This window comes from Thunnus thynnus, chromosome 17 (genome assembly GCF_963924715.1).
Source record: "Thunnus thynnus chromosome 17, fThuThy2.1, whole genome shotgun sequence".
Classification (NCBI taxonomy): Eukaryota; Metazoa; Chordata; class Actinopteri; order Scombriformes; family Scombridae; genus Thunnus; species Thunnus thynnus.
Genome location: NC_089533.1, coordinates 20467228 through 20484943, shown reverse-complemented (window position 1 = coordinate 20484943; position 17716 = coordinate 20467228). Strand labels below are relative to the sequence as shown.

At 39.8% G+C, this 17716-nt stretch overlaps 1 protein-coding gene across 3 annotated transcripts in view; it reads right to left on the bottom strand.

The window, feature by feature from the left end:
- The window catches only part of LOC137167996 (trinucleotide repeat-containing gene 6A protein-like), a 43576-nt gene extending 42235 nt beyond the window's left edge, over positions 1–1341 (bottom strand). For 2 of the 3 annotated variants that reach the window (XM_067570389.1, XM_067570391.1), the window contains exon 1: positions 1158–1340. The gene's annotated coding sequence lies outside the window, so the exon portion shown is untranslated. Of the gene's footprint in view, positions 1–1157 lie in introns of all 3 variants that reach the window. The other variant, XM_067570390.1, reaches the window with a different exon arrangement.
- Between the last annotated feature and the right edge of the window lie 16375 nt (positions 1342–17716).

Genomic DNA, 17716 nt, shown 5'->3' with positions numbered 1-17716 from the left:
CAGTAATTGCTGTAACATGAGAAGTATTTCAAGAACCCAATGTGGAAATGCAGGTTGATCTGCATAACAGGGCAATGCACGATCAGGACCTAGAAGGTGAATGGAGAGTGTGTGTATGTCTGAGAGTGACAGATAAAGAAACAGAGTGTGTGTGTAGGTCAGAGTTACAGCTCGGGTCCTGATCGGCCATTATCTCAGCTGTTGCCTGACTTACAGCTTAACCAACATGGCTTCTCTCGAGCCTGGTATTTTTCCAGCGCAACCAACACTAACAAACAGCCTTACCAAGGCGTCTTGTTACAGTCGATGCAATTCAGTTGTTATATGGCTTGACCGTGTTTGCAGCGTCGTCGGGCCAGTGCATAAAAGTTAGGCGAATACGACTGCAAAACCAGCATATCGGAGGTCTAATGTTGAGCCTTTCTGCCGACAGAGGGTGTTAAATCGAAATACAACCCTGCAGGGTTTTAACAATTCCCCCACCAAATTTACATCGATATTGCGGTTCACCACTCAATTTTGAATATTTATCGATGTTTGGACAATTGTCTCCTTTCTGCATGTTACCAAAACGCCGGACAATCAGTTGTATGAGTTTCCGCCGAAGCAACCTGCGTCGTCAAATTTGCATGACTGCTAATGCTAGCTACAAGCTAACGTTACGAAGTGGCTAGTTAACGCTAACTTACCCCGTTTGACTTCAAATGTAGCAATTACGCTATATTAATAAACACAACGGCACATGAAATCCGTAACCAATGATGGCTTGCGGATAAATAAATAACCGGAAACAACAATATCTTACGAAATATCTCTTTTGACAGAAATGTACGCACAGCTGGCGAGCTAAGGTTAACCAATGCTCGTACTAGTTAGCACTAATTGGGTTAACCCGCCTACAAATGCAAACGTCGCCTGTGAAACATGCTTTTCAAATTGACTGTCACCTTCAGGCAAACATTATCCTTTGGTTAGTCTGTTGTTGCGTCTGCTACTTGGGCTGCAAACTGCGATGCAACCGAGCCGCCTTGCCCGGTGTTAGCTTTAGCTCAGTCACGGCTAAACTAAACAACTAAACTTCTCACCCCGGGTCTCCCTGTTCCCTGAAATGGTGCATTAGCTCAACAAAGAGACACACAGTAAAAAGCCAACCTCACCTCATTGAAGTATAAAGTGCAACAGAGTGGAAAGGAAAGCCGGCTGTAAGGCTAAAAAAAAAATTTCAACGCGTTTGCAGCATCTACGAGGGGAAGCATTCGTCCTGCATGATCGCCATTTTCTTCACTCGCTGCTGGCTAACCTTCTCTCTCGCTGGAGCTCTGCTTTCCCCTCCTCTCTCTCTCTCTCTCTCTCTCTCTCTTTCTCTCTATGTGTGTGTGTGTGTGTGTATGTGTGTGTGTGTGTTTCTTAGCAGGAAACACATTTACCACATCCTCTGACTGACAAAACCAAACACAGCCAAAAGTGGCTGAATAGTAACGAGGAAAATTAGAAAAGCAAAAGAATTTAAAGCAAAGTGTGTCAACCCTGTGTTTAAGGAAAGCAGCTCCGTGCCTTAACATGAATAACCCCATGAGAAATGTAAGCATGGTACCGTATGCATCAGAGGGAAACAATAACATTTCATATGTATTTTGTTGTAATTCCATAAAGAATTAAAAACTATATATTGCAACCAGATGTAGCCTAATAAAGACTGGGCTGAGCAGCGTGTAGAAATAAATATCATAATTACCAGAAGCCATTTATCATTTTTGATTATTTATCACATTTAGGTGTTAAGTCCCACTACGCCCCTCACCACCCTCAGACAACTATGACCAGGAACCGAAAGGAAGGCCATAAGAAGGTCCATGTTTTATTATTTGGATTTTTCATATTTGATTTATTGAGTTAACTGTTCTATTTTATTTTCCCTACATTTTATTTCTTAAACTGAGGTGTTAAATGCTGTTAAAACCTTCTCAACACTGTCAGAGATAAAATTCTGGACTGCTGAAAATCGGTCTAAAAATAGTCAAATTTAAACAGATGTCTAAAAATCCTGGAACCAGCTCATAAAAAATACGCACCATAGGAAAGTAAAACCCTCCATTTCACAACAATAAAACCAAATTTTGTTTAATTTAAAAATATAGAAGATAGGACCTCATTGCAAATATTCAATAAATTACAATGAATGGTCATGGGAAGTCAAATTAAACCGTAAATTCGTACACACTGAGGAACTGCATTGTAATGTTAATAAGCCCAGTGATTACAAACCTTTTTGGCTTGTGACCCTTTAAAAAAGAATCAAAGTTAACTTGCTCTTTGTCAAAAGCGATAGTTGTATGACCTATGAACACCTTTATTTATTGTTATTTTCAATAAGTTTTAAAGGACCAGTGTGTACGATTTAGTGGCATCTAGCAGTGAGGTTGCAGGTTGGAACAAACTGAATAACCCACACACACACTTCCAAGTGTTTAGGAGAACCTATGGTGGCTGTGACACTTGCAAAAAATATGAAAGGCCCTCTTAGAACCAGTGTTTCTTTTGTCCGTTCTGGGCTACTGTAGAAACATGGCGCTGTAACATGCTGTGCTCTGTGGAAGAGGACCCGCTCTGTAGATATAAAGGGCTCATTCTAAGGTAACAAAAACACAAAGATTCTTATTTTCAGGTTATTATACACTAATTAAAACATACTTATGAATATTATATTCCATTTCTGTCAAGTCCTTTCTGCTGGATGCCACTAAACTCTACACACTGCGCCTTTAAAGGCCTAAAGAAAGATGTCCAGTATTTCACATGAAAACAGCAAACAGATTGTTGTTTTTCTTTTTTCCTAACCACAGATGGATCTATCCTTCAAACGCCACTGAACATTGGAGTTAAAAATCCAATTTCTCTACAGAGTTTTACCCTTATTCACTTTTATCAGTACCCTGAAAAGGTCAGGATAAAAAGCTGCATGAATTACTTTTACCATATCTTGCTGTTTTTTAATGCCAGTCTCTGCTCCTCTTGACAGACATTACTGACTTATAAAAATAAATACATTCAAACATTCCTTTAGAAATGTAAAGAAAGACCGGCAGACACACATCAAACATAAACTATATAAGGTGAAACTAGGAAACGGATTTTTAAACTGACTCCAGACAATAGCGTTAATAATTTATTCAGAGAGAGTAGGGAGAGACAGACCATCAGCAGGAGGATCCTGAGTCAGACCCCCACATCGACATACAGTAGGCTACATCCGCCTCGCTCAAGTGTCCTTGAGCAGAATACTGAATCCCTAATGGTGACCTCTGACCTCTGACTTCCCTGTGGAGGAGATATCAACTGAAATAAGAACGTCCTTGACAGTTATATAATGAGTCTCATTTTTGTCATTATGTTTAATTGCGTTAGCCGGAACTCACCCTATTAAAAATGTAAATGACCTGGTGCGTGTGTGTGCTGACTGTACTTGTGGAGGTACGTAGAAAAGGCAAGTGCGAATATCTGTCACACACTCGCGCAGACACTTACAGACACAGACTGTAGGATAATTCCAGCATCCCTCTACTGTTTTCACAAGCTTGTCTTCACCGTTCATGCATGGGTTTGTAAGAAAAACAACCCTTGAAAAGAGTTTAAAAAAAAAGAGACAGAGAGGAAAGAGATGACAAAGATGCCTGAACAGCAGAGAAACAAATACAGAGTGGAATCTGCCAACGTTTCACCAACGAGACAAAGGCTGTGGCTGCTTACAGGAGAGACAGGCAATACGTGTCTGGGTGTTTATATGTGTGTATGTGTGTGTGTGTGTGTGGCCAGTTCAACAAAGCAGTGACCATTGACCCACCGATGGCAAAAACAACCCCCAACCTTGTGCACAAATTGCCTCCCTTATCTGTTAGTATTTGACTGTGAGGGGGAGAGAGAGAGGCAGAGTTCATTTACTACCGAGTAATGATTTTATTTGACCAGTTATCAAAGACAATGAGATTAGATTGTGCAGTGTATAAACCACCTCTCATATAATCGAAACGGGGCGTTTCTTGCTCGCAAACTCTTCTATATAGCAGGTATACCAGTTATTTTTTGCTGCTGTACTCTCATCAATTGTCATTCCTTAGTAATGAGATGTTGTCAAGAACTTAAATTGTTCTGCAAGTTCAGTGTGGAGTCATGGCTTTTAGAGAACTTTCTAATAACAATAATCATACATTGATATAATTTAGCATTAGTTGCTTGGCAAATTGAAGTCTCCAGGATGCTAGTGCATGTTTGATAGCATACTTCAATTTCTCAGGCAGATTTATATATTCATCCAAACATCCCATATCAATATTATTTGGCTCTCATGGCAAATCTCACAGTTCATCATCTGAATGTAGCCAGATGGGAAAACATGGCGAGAGTCTGCTGGACAAACTGGCATGATAGCAGATGGTTTGGGGCACTTTGACACATGCATGCAAACAAATCCCCAAGTACACAAACCTATCCAAGGTGATAACGGCTTCTGATAGAAGATGCCGATTCATAACTCTAAGCAATGGTTTTAATTTGGGTTAATTTGGTGCCAGATGTAACTACACTTAAAAAGAAGTCAAACTCAGAATCTTTGCAAGTTTGGTGACGTTAAAGGTGAAAACTCCAGCAATATTTGTAGTGTTGAGAACTTTATTGTTGGTTTTAAGGAAGTTGTTCTCAATACTATAAATGATGCTGGAATTTCCACCTTCAAGATTGCCTCCATCAAACTTGCCAGCAGTCAAGTTGTACCAGAAACCCAACTAAAAATTTTTGGTGAACCACACTAAAGAAGAAGAAGTGAGTTTTCTGGCTTTTGAATGTACTAAAGCAAAGAGGAATAAGATTAAGCTGGTAGACTGTAGCAAAACATAGAAGTCCAGAAACAGTCATAGTTAAAACCTTGGAAAAGCAAGACAGAGACGAATAGAATAAAACAGTACTTTGCTACAGAGAGAGTTAAATTTTTCACATACATGGTAACATCAAAAGTGCAAACACTAAAAACTATACATTAGTTTCTACCTTTTATGTTAAAATAGCCTACACATAATACCCGACAGTGACCGGTGTGTGTGTTTGAAAGGGCAGAAAAATACTTTCTGGCTGTGTGTCACAATGAATGATAAATCTACAGTTTTGAAACCCAGCTAAGTGTGTGTGTGTGCACATGTGTGTATGAATAGGTTTACTGGGAGAAGAGCAGGGCGGTGAAGTCAAAGAGTTTGGTAATAGTCTGTGACAAGGCAGTCACCTTGACAGACAGAGCCGTGTATACAGAACAAGCCAAGGTTTAATCATTCACACACACAGACATAGACACAGACACACGCGCACACACACACACACACACACACACACACACACACACACACGATATATAGTATGGACAGACATGGGTAGCAAATTCTTAACCACCATAAACATCATTATTTTAGTAACAGCTTATTCTCGTTTTTGTTAAATGGCCACCAGCGTGACAATGATATCACTTTCGTTTCATCATTTAATTTCTTTGAAAGCAAGTGTGTTAAAAAAAAAAAAAAAAGTTAAAATGCAGGAAATAGACCCTGGTTATTTGGAAAAACAAACGCATACAGACGTGTGTGTTCACATTTACTGACGCAGCACAGGCTGTGATAAAGTTATGCAATTGCATACATGTCTATACATCACCACAACCGCCTCAAAACCTGACATGCGCAGTCATGCATATGTGCACCACCACACACACACACACATTTAAGTGGCTTTTTTGTGGGTTATGCACACACGCACACACACACACACACACACACACACACACACACACAGGGCACAGTGATCAGTTGCAGCTGCAGGAGTGAGAGAGTGTGTAAAAATGGAAAGACCATTGTACTGGAGAGAGAGAGAGAGAGAGAGAGAGAGAGAAAGGGGCATAGAAAATGTGATATGTGTATGTATGGGACGAAAAGGGAAAGTGAGCTGGCAGGAGCAGGGAACATAAAGTTAGCAAGGGGAGAGAGAGAGAGAGAGATTATAAGGTGGGGGTGAGAGTGCGAGAGAGAGAGAGAGACAGACTGACAGACAGAAGAAGGTCAGAAAAGAGATTTGCATGTCAAGCAGTAATAGGCTTGTCCTGAGTACAGACACGCACACTACTAAGCTGCAGTGTTCATAGTGCTGCAGAGTGTGTGTGTGTGTGTGTCCAGCACCCTGCATGTGCAGACAGTGCATTACTTCTTCTGCAAGCCAGCCAGCCAAAACTAGCTGCCACTGCATCTCTCAGAGTCACTACGGTCTCTATTGCTGTGTTTCTCAAGCACGTACAAAACCACAAATATGCAATAATTTGCAATTAATATATTGTGCTTGTGTGTGTCTGTGTCAAGTGTGCCGGTGATGTTAATGTCTCTCAGCCTCTTTCTTCACTGTTCCTTTGAGTCTGATCCTAATCATTCATCACTCTTTCAAACCGCCTCCCCCATCCAGTCCACACTTCACCACCACTACAGCCCCTTCATTTTTCACGTTTTCCCCTCTCCAACGTCATTATCTTCTCCCTGCCTCCACCCTCCTCCTTCACCTTCTATCGGCGCAGACACACACACACATGCACACAATAGCGTGTACAGACACTCACACAAAATGACTCATGCACTGTCTTCCTTCGACTTTCTGGCTCTCTTAATTGTTTTCTTCCTGTTCTCTTCCCTGTGCTTAAAGATATGAATTGCCCTCATAAATAAATAAAAAGGCATCATAAAAACAACAAACAAATCCAACAGGACAATTCCCATCTCAAAATAATGTGGGGCTGCCCAGTATACAGTAAGGAACCCATCAAAGTTTGGATGGGCCAGTCAGTACTTGTTGACTGAAAATAACGCAAACTGGTCCATCACATTTTAGATGAGCCCTGCCTTTTCTAAATGCTACTTTGTAGCCACACAAGTTTGGACTGGCTTGCAAGTTTAAAAAAACAGAAGAGTCACTTTTTATTGTTCAGCTAATGTAGTTATATTTTAGAAAAGGAAAACCTCACTAACCAACCAAACTCACCACACTGGCAACAGTGTTTCCAAGTGCAACACAAGTTCAAACCAGCTACACTGTGAAGGGGGAAACCTTGACATTTTAAAGACAACATATTATAGTAGTATCTAACAGACATTTCATAGTATCTAAAGCCAGCAATGAACTAAACCCATGTTTTTTTGGGGAAAAATTAGCTTATATTAAAAGTACTACAATATTGGGACACCCTAAGGTGATACCTCACCATGTCTCATCCCAAGCATGAAATAAAACTTAATCAAACCAAATAAACCAGTCATTTTCACTTTTCCTATTCAATGTAGGCTACAAAATGCCGTCTCTCTGGGCATTGATTGTATCTTTTTCTTGTTTTAATGACATATGGAAGTTTCTTGCTAACTTACCAACTTATCATGTTATAATGAGAAAAAAATTGTTTTAATGAGATATGTTTATTTTGTGAAATTACGACAAAGTTTTGTGATATAACAAGATAAAGTGATATGCAGTTATTACGAGAAAAGTTTCTTGAAGAAATTGAATAATTTGGTGTATAGTACTAACAAGAAAATATCAGAATAACATGGCTAATGCCACATCAGCCATTTATTGCCCCCTCTGTATGTAACTGTTGAGCTATATGTGATTTCTGGTTGTGGCCGTGTCTTGTCTGTGCAATGTTGATGATGTAACTGTGCTGTTACACACTGTACCGGCACCAAATTCCACCAGCTTAGCCGTGTGGTCATTAATGTGAACTGATTTGAAAAATATCTCATCGAGCTCTTTCTTGTATCTCGTGTGTCAACAAGATACTTGATACACAAGTATCTTGTTAAAACATGAGCAGTTTCTCATTCTAACAAGAACACATTTTTTATCATGGTTGCAGCAAAACACTGACTGCACAGACTTTTAAAAAGAAATTGTGCCGAAATGTGATATTTTCTTTATTTTGTTGAGCTCTTTCTCTGTTTCTCCATCTCTATAGTTCTCTCACTGACAGAGTTCAAGCTTTGAAATTGATTTGTTATGGCTAAATTGCACCTGGTCTTCAGCCAATTACCTGAACACTCATTCTCTTTCAGCTCTCAGTGCATTCACACACACACACACACACACACACAGATTTTTTTTACACACAGATGACTTTCATTCACCCTTGCAGACTTTATTTTGCACGTGCACACAACACATACACACAACTACAGGTTATTCTGCAATATATAGAGACAGGTACTACCAGGAGATCTTTCCATTTCTGCCCCCATAATCCATCACCAGGCCTTGATTATGCAGATAGTCTTGATATGTGTGCTTGGTGACAGTATAACATATTCAAATGTACCTCTTTATTTAAATTCCCCCTCATTTATATTCATATCACTGATCCAATGCTGGCCTTGCTCCTCCATTACCACAGGAGCTCATGCAGATCGGTGGTCACAGGGCACAGTGATTGGCTGGTTTTATTATCATTCATCTACTGTGCAGAGAAAGGCTGAGGAAGAAACACGCAGATACACACTGTACAACAATCACACCGAGACATTAAATCACACGTACAGTCACATGCTAAAACTCTGCACCCCTCATGTTGCTAACGTCAGTCCATGAAAGTGCCAAAGACAGCTCTGGCACCGTTGTATTGTTCATTCAGTGGAGTGCATGTGTAGGTGTGGGGAGTGGGGGTTGATGTCAGGGGAGGGAAGGAGAGATGAGGTAAAAGAAGAATGTCCTTTTGGCTCAGTAGTCCACATTCAAAGGCCAATCACTCCAACACAAAATACTTTGCGCATCTCAGTGGAACAACATGAGCTCACTTCTGGTGCCAGTGTTACTTTTTATCATTTGTTTGGTCAAGACTTTAATCTACAAGTTTGAACGACTCTCTGATGCTCCACTTACATCAAAGAAAAGGTTGGAAAAGACCACTTTCACTTTTCTAACATGGAATAGTTTGACGTTTTAGGAAATATGCTTATTTACTTTCTTGCAGAGAGTTAGATGAAACTATTGATACCAGTCTCATGTCCGTATGGTAAATGTGAAGCTACAGCCAACAGCTGGTTAGCTTAGCACAAAGACTGGAAACAGAAGGAAACAGTTAGCCTGGCTCTGGCCAAAATCAACCTACCAGCACCTTTAAAGCTCACTAAGTAACATGTTATATCTTGGTGTTTAAGCTATACACAAACCACAGTGTAGACATGACAAATAGTGTTACAGGGGATTACATGCTGACTATTTCTTAGCTGGGCGCAATAACTCCCTGGAGGTCCAAGTGGACAGATTTTGTTACATTCAGACAGAGCCAGGCTCACTGTTAATTCCTGTTTCCAGTCTTTGTGCTAAGCTACACAAACCAACTGCTGACAGACAGGTATGAGAATGGCATAGAGCAGAACTGAATGAGAATATTTCCCAAAATGTTGAACTATTCATTTAAGTTGTCACAGAGTTCAAGTAGCACTGTGGGAGCGGATGTGCAAACAGCTTCTGATAAAACCACAGAAAGCAGCTTGCGCTCTATAGTCAAAGATATTCATTCACTCATGAAGTTTCTTCATGAAGCTCTTCTACATCAGGGTTGTTGTATCAGAGAAACCACACATAATCGCTTTTTTCTTTGGAAAACAAAAAATCACCAACCTGCCAAGGAAAAAATTAAACAGAGTAATGGCAGGAGAAGATGGAGAGAGACCAAACTCCTGCCTAACATGTACAAAGGGAGTACAGGGGGAAATGAGCTCAGATTTAACTCTGAAAGAAATGAAGTCTTATTTAAAGTCACAACGCAGCTGAGCTGAATCAGACGAGGTTCATCACTGATATTACATCTGATAATACTTTTTTCTTTAAATTCAGGAATAGGAAGTCAAGTTAAACATTATGTATGCTGTCTCTGCTGAGTCTGAGTAAGAGCATAGAGCTTCAAACCTTACTTCTGCTGTTGATCAAACATCATTTTCTCAAGAAATGAAGCTCAAAGACCAAAAAATAAAAACAATTCTATTACAAGTGAATAGTTAGTGCGATTTTACATGGAAGCAGTCGAGTTGAAATAATACAATTTTTAAAAATATTTAAAATAAGTATTAAAGTAAATTGTTAGTCCAGAACCATTATTATTATAATTTATATATAATTATAACTCCTAACCCTTGTGTGATTTTGAAAATGGAACAACTTTGGTTTGTACCGAACATACAACATTTGATTAATGGAGGCCAGTCAGTCAATATCACATTATTAGAGGAGTTTGTCACAAAAAGCACAGTTTTGTGGTCATGATGCAATGTGTGGCATGCAGGCTGACCTGAGAGCCATTGTCATGGACAGAGCCAGAGCCACTGCTGGCCTTTTGTTAATGCTGAACGGGCCAACAGACCCCTTGTAGAGAGAGAGTGTGTGTGTGTGTGTTTGATTCTGCAGTTCAAAGTGTAAATGACAAAGAGGAGAATGATGTGATGGGAGGGGAGAAAGTGTCAGACACAGGAGATGAGAGGGGGAAAGAGAGACTGAGAGGCTGGCAGAGGTGACAGTAAAGGATTTCATCACATTAAATGCCGTCATAGAAGTCTAACCAACCTCTGATTATCCTGCATGCTTTCTCAACTCTCCTCTTGTGTATTTCTGTCACAAAGAGCTCAATTAAGTTTAATTTCACTGAAGGTTGTTCTCAATCTAGTTAGGCTTAAAAAAAGACAAGCTGGAATAATATTTTTTCCATTTTCTATTCCTTTTTTTCATTGAGGGAAATTTACTGTGTTCCTCTTTTCTCTACCTTCGTCCAACACACACACACTCACACACACACACACACCGTCCCAACCCCCATGCCAGCAGCCCAAAATGAAGTGCGAATGTGTGTGTGTGTGTGTGCTCAGAATGTTCTAGCGCATGGGGGGAAGGGGTGTGTGTAGATTGTCCTGGCACACTGCCAGTCTCTCGGTCTCTCATTACCACTGTGTGTGTGTGTGTGTGTGTGTGTGTGTGTGTTTGAATGCGCAACGGGGGCCTGCCAGCGTGACGGGCGTTACCATGGCAACGCCAGAGCAGGTTCCAGATGCAATGCATCATATTTCTACAGGATGGTGCACAGGCATGCGCACACGTGCATGCGCGCGCAGACACACACACACACACACACACACACACACACACACACAAACACACAGACACACACACATTAAATTGGCAGTGGACCTTTGGTTTGCCATGCAGATTAGTTTTATCGTGATAGACCAACTCTGATTTAAATATTCAGTCTTCCTTTTCTTCTCCTCTGTTCTGAGATGGATGATTGGCTGCCTGGATCCAGCAATCATCTGGTCACACACGCACACTCGCACTCACTCACACACATGCATGCACACACACACACACACACACACACGCACACAGCCACAGACAAATGGCCATGCACACACAGTTAAGCATCCACTTGCAAAACCTTTTCTTACTTTTTACTCCTTCTACCTACAGTACAGTCTAATGTTTCTCTTTGTGAGGAATGTTTTTTACAATATGAACTCTGACACTTAAATACAGTTTATTGCCAATTCTTTTATAGAGAAGATATGTGTGTGGGCTTATTTCTGGGTCATATTTATCTTTTCCATTGGCTGTTACGTGACCAACCATTTCAATATTTCCAAGCCGTTGTGCATGATTCATAGGTATAAACAATGAGCAACTACTTTTTGATTCAGTGAAAAACATGAAGGTACAACACTGTACACATAGCAGCTATCTAATTTAACAATGAAAAGGATCTAAATTTGACCTCTCAAAGATAGCTGGTTGGCTTTGTAGAACTTGTATAGAAATTTGAATTAAATACATTTTTGGATTTGGGGATGCATATTGGGACATTCAGCATCAACTGTATAGTTGTTTCTTTCCTTTCCCACTTTTCCACTGTCTCACCTCAATAAATATTTGACAGTGTGTGGTTTTTTTCATCTACAGTGCATAGGTGACATCCCAAAAACACATTCATTCCGCTAACATTTCTCTCCCCCGTCCCTGTCTGCCTTCTTCATCAACTCTCTCCTTTCTTCTCCCTTTACAGTTCCCACATTTGTCACTCATCTCTCATCACCTTTTTCTCTATTTTACACATTTCTTTCCTTCATCTCTTCCTCACTCCCTCCTTCACCTCTCTCTTTCCTTCTATCTCGTCCTCCACAATGATTCTCGGAAGACGTCTAATAAAACCTCGTTACTCACATTATTAAGCCCTGACAGTGAAGAGGACCCAGAGTGTGTGTGACAAAAGAGAGGTGTGTTTATGAAAAAAAGAAGGAGATAAAAGTATGTATCAGTTCTTAGTGTGTATGCAAGGAGGCGGGTGTTCAAGTAGAGGTTCTGTCTGCATGACTTATTTATAACAGTGTAGAGTTACAGTCTGCCCAAACACACACTGACATTTTCACAGCTTCACCCAAACTGAAACTTAAAACAAATTTTATCAGTGAGATCTGAAGATGTTACTTGAGAAGAACATTTTTGGAAGATCTCTTGTACTGTGAATGTGATTCACCAATGTTTTTTCACAATTGTTATAGTTACTAACGATCTATGTTGGCCTTAATGCACTCTGTCTGATAGCTGAAGACATATGATCTTTGTTGGTTTGAAGCTGAAATTTACTATGATATAAGTATTCTTCAAGGTTTTGAGTGTCTTTAAGTACAGAAAAGGGTTAAAATAATTTTTCATTTTTATAAAATGAACAAATGTTAAAAACCTAAGTATAGGAGGATTTTGGTGCCAACACATTTTGCTATATTTTGGAAAGGAAAACCAGCAGACCGACCTCCCCCATGTAGTCTTTCGAGTACAATTGCTAGTCACAGATATTACACTTCTCATGAGACACAATAACAAGCTACATTCAACAATAAATTATTTAGCCTAAAATGCAAGATACAACAAACACGTCAGTCTTACTGTACACTGCAGTGGTGAGTATCCCAAAGATTAAAGACTGATGATCCCAATTATTTGCTTCTAAACTTTTATCTTTAGAAGCAGAATAATAGGAGAGAGAGGAAAGAAAATGCTTGCCTTGATCAAACATATTGATATTGATCAATATCAACTTTAAAAAAAACAAAAAACATTTTTTTTATGGCTAAAGAAAATTTAGAAAGATTTTTTTTTCTAAAGTCACATGAGCTCTTATATCAACAAATGAACATTTTCTACAACCTGAAAAAAAATCCTCATGAGTTAATAGTTTCAATCCAAATGGGTTTAATGTACAGTGTTACTAAATGTGGTTATATTGTTGCCTGGAGAACAGTTTTCTGTTCCTGACACATTTCAGTCTGAATCTGTGGTATGCTTCAAACATTTTCTTTGTAGCTGCTTAGAAACAGTAGGAGCCATAACCAGCGAACCCAACGCATCCTTTCATGTCTGTTAAAGAATAAAGAGTTGCCTTATGAATATATGGGCCATTTATTTATTATATATATAGGTTTCTATCTCTGTGTCTGCCAGAGCACAGTGTAACAGAGGCCAAAACCTTCCATCATGTAAATTATGGGTTGCACAAGTGTGTATAGCATGTTTTGCAAACATATAATTGGCATTAATTAATTTTATCCTTTTTAAAAAAAATTTTTTAACAGATATTTGAAAGCCTGGTGAGATGACAACCTCCTCAGAGAGCTCCAGGTGAAGTGTCAGACTCAACATGAAGAACTCAAGAGGGGCAGACTCAAGTCTCTACCTGACTGGTCATCATCAGCAAGGAAAGCAACTGTGCTAATAATTCTCTTTTCTCCTGGCAAGATAATGCGTGGGAGGAGTTATGACACTCAAGCTGCAGGTCTACCAGTGTTTATTTATAATAATGGCTCTTTTTTCCCTCATTATTGTCACAGTAAATACGTCTCTAGATCTGAGCTGAGAACTATGAGTGCCAGGATGTATTTCAACACGAGCTTTAAGTAGTGTGTGCTTTAAGTGGCCGCATACACAGATAAATAGCCTCAGCAGCACCTTTAATAAGTATCTGAGTTTACATTTACCAACAACACACAGCTCCCACCACCTGATATTTAGTCACTCCAGCCTTTATAAGATGTTATTTGGAGGAATAAATGATGCAAGATGTCAATATGCCTGAATCAGTTCACCTATGCATGCAATTTCTATAGATAGATCGGTCGTTTTAACTTTAAAACAGTTCCTGAATCATTAATATTCTACTTTCAGAGTTAATGAGAGTCTCTTTCATTTGTGTGCAAGTACACACTGTCTATGGGTGTGTGGGTGCTCCCCTCCCCATCGCTGCTGGATTCTGGCCCAGCGCCAAACTGCAATTGGTTCTCATTCTGCCAGGAACAAAAGACCAGCAATGACAGTCAAAGCAAGAGAGCGAGAGAGCGTGTGAGCAACAGAGAGAGAGACACAGAGAGAGGTGAGAGAAAAGTGAAAGAGAAAGAGAGAATAACAGGGGGAAGGGGGTGCACAGATTTCACATCTCAGCGAGCACAGAAGACAGAGCGAGAAATGAGTGGAGATTAGAAATGGAGAGTGTAAGAGAGGAAATAAAGGGGAGGGTGAGATGAAGGTGAGAGTTTTACAGTGAGAGGTGGGAGACATTCATTTTTAATTTACATTCAGAAATGCTAATGCTGTGATATGCATGCTGTTAATGCTAAAAGAGTGAATCCACACCAAATCTTTGCAGTTTCGTATTAGACTGTATTAAAGATAAACAATTACCCAGTCAGTTACCAGCCATACTTCCTGTCTGTTAACACGCTTTCATACATGCACTTTGATCTGTAAATGCTCCGCTGTTAACTTGTTTGAAAAGGAGCATGAAACTTTTACATTTCACCTCCTGTACATATGGAGCCATTTTGCTAACTTAAAGCTGCAATGTTTCTATGTACGGGTATTTTATCATTGAATTATCAGTTGGCACATCCATACATTTTTGCAGGTGCTGGCTATCAAAAATCTACACAAAAGAAAAGAGTGGTTGAAATGTTGTCATGTCCATGTGGAATTAAAGAGAGAGCAATATAATAGTGTGAAGACATTCGAAAGCCTGAGTTTCTGCACACTGATCATTGTGCATCTTATGTTTTACTGTGCTAAATGTTGGATTGTACGGCATGTTGGGAGATTTAGTGTTTATTGTGATTGCAGCGACATGAGATGAAATGTCAAAAGAGCGGGTGATGATATGCTGGGGGTCTAATTTCTGCATTTTATTGATTTATTAGCTTTTACTGCTTTGTCTATTGCATCCCAAATTTGTTGTTGTGATAATTTAATTCACTTCTGGATAAAATTAACAAGTGTCTTTGAGTTTTACAACACTCTAAAATTTTTATGATGCTGCAATTTTACCACAGCAATACAGTTTGGCACACACACACACACACACACACACACGCACACACACACACACACACACACACACATAACACACACACACAGGAGGAATTCCTGTCTTCCCTTCTCCATCTCCATATCAATGGCAGCAGGACAATCAAGTAGCTGGTTCACACCAGCAGCCTGGCACACACAGACACACACACACACACACACACACACACACACACACACACACACACAGACACAGCCTTTTTCTCCCTCATTTTCTTTCTCCTACTTCCTCAACCCAACTCTTTCTTTTGTGTGTCTCACTCTCTCCCATCAACACACACAGTGATAGGACATGAAAAATCATGTATCACACACCAAAAAACATGATGGACAAATAAAGTGTGGTGGCTATTACTGTATATCATCTCAAAAACTCAAACGCTGGGGAAAAAGGTCTGTTGTAGCATTATTAGGAACATGGTAACAAGATTTTGATAAGGAATTGCTCTTCCTTATGGAAGCACTGCCCCTCAGAAGAACTGTCCGTTTTATTCATTGATTGATATTGAATTATGAAAAACTGTTAAGCAACATGCATTTCAAAACATGCATTTATAAAAAACATAATTTACATGATTTGCAACTTCCAAACATATTGGAAAAGAATATTAATATTTTCAAAAAGAAAAGAAAGAGACAAGAATGAGATAAGACTATACACAAAACTGAATGTTATTTTGTCTTATGCTTAAACCTAAGCAGACCAAACTAGTATGATCCGCTTTGCGAATGCTTTAAAAGGGCCTCATTAGCATCATTAGTGTCATAAAGATTTGTCATTCTGCAGAAAAAAACTGTTCAGCTGATGTTAAAACTTGCAAACAGACCAATAGTATCTTAAGTATCAGGGTGGCCTAGTGGTGAAGACACATGCCACATCCTTGGTTCGATTCCTGCCAGGGACAGTTGTTGCAAGTCATTTCTGTCTCCCCACGTTTCCTGCCTGTCTTCTGTCAATTAAGGCTAAAATGCCAAAAAAGAAAACTGTAAAAAGGGGAAAGCGTGAAGTAGAAAGTATATGTTAATTACAGTGGGATTACTGTTTGCAAAATAATAGTATCAGAACTGACTATGATAAAGAAAATAATTTACCAAAATCTGAAATAAATCCAAAACAATAAACTGTACAATTAACACGTGTATAGAAATGTGTGTATGTGTGTGTGTGTGTGTGTAAGCACATGACTGAGTGTGTCAGAATGCCGGTCGGGGTTTATTTTGATGACAAGACATCATGCCAATTTGCATAATTCCCATAGCCGCCCCTCTTTTCCCTCTCCTCCACATGTTAATGAGCTGTCGCCATGGACACGCTAATTAAACATAATGTTGCACACTCAGCCAATCAGGAGTACAGCGGAATGTAGACATCACAGACACAAAACACACACACACACATGCTCACATATCACAGTCGTGCGTAAAGATCTTTTCTAAGTTTGAGGACGATACTCTGTTGTGTGTGTGTGTGTGTGTGTGTGTGTGTGTGGGCACAAGTGGCAAAAAAAAGTCCCATGACCACTTTTCTTTGGAAAGTGGTCACTACTTCTCTCTCTCTCTCTCTCTCTCTCTCACACACACACACGCACAAAACCATAAATAAGGTGTCTAGACAGCACAGCCGTCAGTCTGCCCACTAGTGTGTGTTGAACATACAAATCAACAGAGTGACAAAAAGAGAGAGACAGAGGGAGGGGGGGGGAGAGAGAGAGAGAGAGAGAGAGGGAGAGGGGAGGCTAGTGTGTTAATAAATATGCATGCTGTATGCTCCTGGAGGAAAGACTGAATCATCTGAATGCTTAACTTTGCTGGCCCTCACCAACATGCACACACACACACACATACACACATGCATGCGCAATAATGCTAGAGGTATGTAAACAAACAGTCACACACATGGGCAGAAACACACATCAGCAGCACAAGGAGAGGCACAAACCTGTAGGCAGGCACACACACACACATACACCAGAGGCACTGTTTTCACCTTCGCACCACAACAGGGATCCTTTTATTCCAACACTTTTCTCTGATTTCACCTTTCTTCTGCTTTTTCTATGTTTGTCCGACAACTCTTTCCATTTTCATGCCTCTAGCTCTTCCCTTCATCTCTTCTTTTCTTATCTGTCTTCTTGACCAGCGTTTGGTCATTGAAACTGTAGCTTATCTTGGATCATTCCTGTGTTTTTACATGTATTAGGATCACACATTTCATTGAACACTTAAGCTTTTGACAGCGACTCTTTGATGCTCAATTTTCTAA